General features: G+C 33.2%; 1 long non-coding RNA gene across 1 annotated transcript; it reads left to right on the forward strand.

The window, feature by feature from the left end:
- Positions 1-2,711: 2,711 nt before the first annotated feature.
- Positions 2,712-3,904, forward strand: LOC133816694 (uncharacterized). The gene is made up of 2 exons (XR_009885416.1): positions 2,712-3,016; positions 3,735-3,904. It is a non-coding gene; the product is annotated as an uncharacterized LOC133816694 (long non-coding RNA).
- The last annotated feature ends 295 nt before the right edge of the window (positions 3,905-4,199 follow it).

The following is a 4,199-nucleotide window of genomic DNA, read 5'->3' on the forward strand; positions in this document are numbered from 1 at the left end:
ATCAAGTAAAGGAGAAGTGGACAAAAAATTAGAACATACTATTGCATATAACTCATTGTTACTGCAAATGAGAAATTGATGGAGTTTCTCCTCCTCCCGATCTACAGCGAACCGACCAACAACATCACAGGTACAATTACCACATGCACACGCATGGAGAAGCTTGAGACGATCCAATTCATCATACAATCCCATCAAACGAGTATAATAATCATCAATAGACATAGTCAGAGTTTGCTTACAATTGGTAATATCGGCTCTCAATTGTTGAAGTCGAGGACCATTGGCCACACAAAAGCGATTCTCAAGATAACCCCAAAGACATTTGGCTTCATCATGAAAAGGAATGGAGGCCGACAATTTTGGATCAAGAGTCTGTGTGATCCATGAGATAAGCATAGAATTAACAGTGTCCCAATCGAGTTATTTCTTCTTCTTCGTCGGTTTGGTAATCGTCCCATCAATAAACACAGATTTTCGACAAGCTTTCAAGGACAACCTAATTGCACGTGCCCGTGCAATATGATTGTCATTAGGGAGGATCATGTGAGTGATCATATTTCCGAGTTAATCCCCAGACCCAAGATAATAGGGAGAGCGAGGATCGATTTTTCCATCGTCGCCCATGGTGAGGATGATTGGTGGTGATTAAAATAAGGTAATAGATTTGAGGTAGGCGACTGTTTGGGTTTATATATATATATAATGGCTTAGTAAAATAGGGTGGGAACCGGTAGGATGGTTATATATATATATATACGGTAAAGGTATGAAAGGTTGGTCAACTGTGTGATAGATGGTGGGTGACTGATAAACAATTGAATATATAGTCGACTGAGTGTGGTGGTAATATATGGTGATGGGGTGTTATTATATATATGTGGCTGGTTAACGTGGCTGGACGACTGGAATAGAAAAAAAATGAATCATATAAAAAACTATTGGTGGGGATTGAAGATCAGATTAATTGATAGACTGGAAGAGAGAAAAAATATTGTAAAGAACAAGTGAATGAAGCAGTGCGATCTGGGTGGTTGTTGTCGATCAGGAAGGAAATCTTAAAAAAATTATCAATCGGTAGGAGCTTGCTAGGCTGCTAGGGCTCTGATACCATGAAAAAATTGGAATAATTAGTTTCCTTGATTTTTATTAATTCACCTTAGGGTATTATATATACAATGCAATCTAATTAGGGCCTAAGCCCATAATAAACATATACAATAAAATATAATAAAATTATTGTTATTATTTTTTTTTTTAAAATGAAATCAATTGCGACTATATTTTAGGATTATTACAGCGAAAAAATTTAAATATTATCGCCACAATTCATGTTTAAATATGACGATTTGAATAATAAAATGTGATGATTTTAGTATCTATAGTGTCACCAAAAAAACATCTCTTCAACAACAACTACTACAATAATTTTTAGAATTTGTTGTAGTAATGGTTGTTGTAGCACCCACATTATTTTGATATAATATAGCCAATAATCACATGATTGCATTGCATTACATATCATACAATATGTATAATTTGAGCATATGCATATTCTTATAAGTGTTTTCATGTATAAGTATAAAAGTTGTGTATGTGATGTCTATATGTATGCTCAATATTATTAACCTTGTGGCATTTGAGTTGTCTTTTATGGGTGTTTGATGTGCTCAAGATATAAGAAAGTGTGAAAAATATGGACAAGGCATGGAATTAAGTGATGAAAGTAAGATATAGAAGGCAAAATAGACTAAGTAGTGAAAAATAGTACAATGTCGATTACTAGTATTTCGGTGTAAAATTGAGTATTTATGGATTTACCAAATGTAATCGAGGTATGATTAAGATCTCATTGATGATGTAAAAATGGTTTTAGAACCATTAGATCAATTCTTGATGGGAGGTACACATAATCAGTGGTATTGATGCAAAGTCAAAACGAGCTTAGCATAAGTGTGCTACGCTCGATCGAGTAAGCATAACTATTGGGTATGAAGTCATATGGACCTAAGGTTTGGTGTGAGTGTTTTACACATAAGGATAATAGGCCTAGCAGATGATTAAGTCGAAATTATTGAAGTGATAAGGTTTTCATAAGTCAAAAGGTGAAATGATGAGATGAAAGGTGTCAAATTTTGATACAATAAGGCTAAATCATTGAAAATAAAGAATTTTCATCAACCTTATCACTTTGCATGACCATTACTCTGAAAAACAGAGATTAAAGAAAACCAAAAACCATTTCTTGGCTGGTTTGAAGAAATTCTAAGGAGATCCAAGTGAAATCAAAGCCAAAGAAGTAGATTAAGCTTAGTTCTAGCCTTTTTGTGGTAAGTTCTTGTACTTGGAAGTTAAACCATGTTTTTGAATTTTTCTGAAAGCTTATATATGGTGTTTTATCTTTTTAAGATATTTCTTGGGGTTTCCAAGTGGTTTGAGGTTTATAAAAGCTTGAAGAGAGTGTTTTCGCCGAAAAGTTGCTTGGTAAGTGAAATTTTGTGTTTTATGAGGTTTTTGGGGTTCTTGGAATACAAGATGATTTTTGGTTATTTGATTGAGTTTATAAGAGATTATATATGTTTATACATGTTTGAATAGATGTGGAGACTCATTTAATTTAGGTGATGATCTAGGAAATTAAAATTTTATCAAAATCGGTATATGATAACTTTATGATGAATTATGTTGGTATTCAGGATATATATGGTTATGGCAGGTTATTTGATGTTGATTATTGGTTGATTTTGATATTTGAGGATAGCTAAAATTAAGGGGAAACTCTGTCAAAATTTCTCCAAATGTCTAAGATAAATCTAATGCTCGATCTAGGTGGTTTAAGGCATTTTAGGCATGTTTTGGGTATGAAATTTGATATGATGTTTTATGGGTATTTTTAAATGAGAGTTCAATGTATTACTGCCATCATTATGATGAGAAATCCATGCCATTGTCAGGATAAGCACATCAATACCTAAGACACCACTTGTTACACGGTGAATTATATTTTGGACAGAAGGTAAGTAAAGTACTCAACTGCAACACAAGAATTACATGTTATGTGAAAGTATGCATTATATGAATATTTTGTGAGTAAGTGGTATTAACATACATTGACACTTCATCATAAATTTGTATGCATGGCATAATAGTGATATGATAAATTATTATATGATATAAGACCATGCATAATATTATGATGATTAATCATATAATGCCTTCGCAAGTTTTGTGTAACATAAAAGAAATTTGTAATAAGAAGTTTAAGTTCAGTGCCACTGTTTTGAAAAGGCAAATGAAAGTGTTAATAAGTGTAAACGGAGGCCTATAGTAGGCTTATAGTGGCTGCCCAATAATTTGGGCCAGGTTTTAGTGAACCAATTATATTGTTTGCCATATTTCCGTTTTTATTTCTCCTCCATATGAGTTATTGTTATATGTATTGACACCACAGTGTGTGGCCGCCTTAACTCTTGAGCCCGACGGGGCAACGATGGAATAATGTTTTTAATGTGCCCTACTGTGGTGATGGCTAGCCGAAGGAGAACCCATGAGATTTTATATTGTATGTGTAACAAGCCCTGCAGGCATTGACCAATTCAAACAGTGTGCACAATATTAAGGGGCCCAAAATTTAAAAAGAAGTTGTGTATGTCCATTGATATTGGGTAATCATTAGCATTGCATGCATTACTTTGCTTACTGAGCTTTAGGCTCACAGTTGTCTTGTGTTGCAGGTAGAGAAAGAAATGTGTGAATGACATGAGGAGAACTGAAGCATGGTCCTGACCCTGATTTGTACATATGAACATATCGACCTTTTGTGAGTTATTTCAGTTATCAGTGAGATGTTTGTAATAAAGTGTGAAGTTATGTTTTGAAAATAAATTGGGTTATTTAATACTTATGTATAATATGTTTGAGACACACTTTATGTTTAATGTAAATAATGTGAAATAAGTTTCCAAGTTTAAAAAAAAAAAATGTCCAGACTTCCGCAATAATAAATTATGATATAGTTTTAAAACGTAACACCTCAAATATGGTTTTAACTAAAATAAGTGAGGGTGTTACAGTTGTCATCGCAATAGTCTATGTTTCTTGGAGTGAGTCTACACAATTTTACTTATGTTGGCTAGCTTTTTTGCTAACAACTAATTAAACTAAAACTTAAAGAAAATAAAATTGAACACGGATTTTTT

This window comes from Humulus lupulus, chromosome 2, assembly GCF_963169125.1.
Source record: "Humulus lupulus chromosome 2, drHumLupu1.1, whole genome shotgun sequence".
In the NCBI taxonomy this organism is placed as follows: Eukaryota; Viridiplantae; Streptophyta; class Magnoliopsida; order Rosales; family Cannabaceae; genus Humulus; species Humulus lupulus.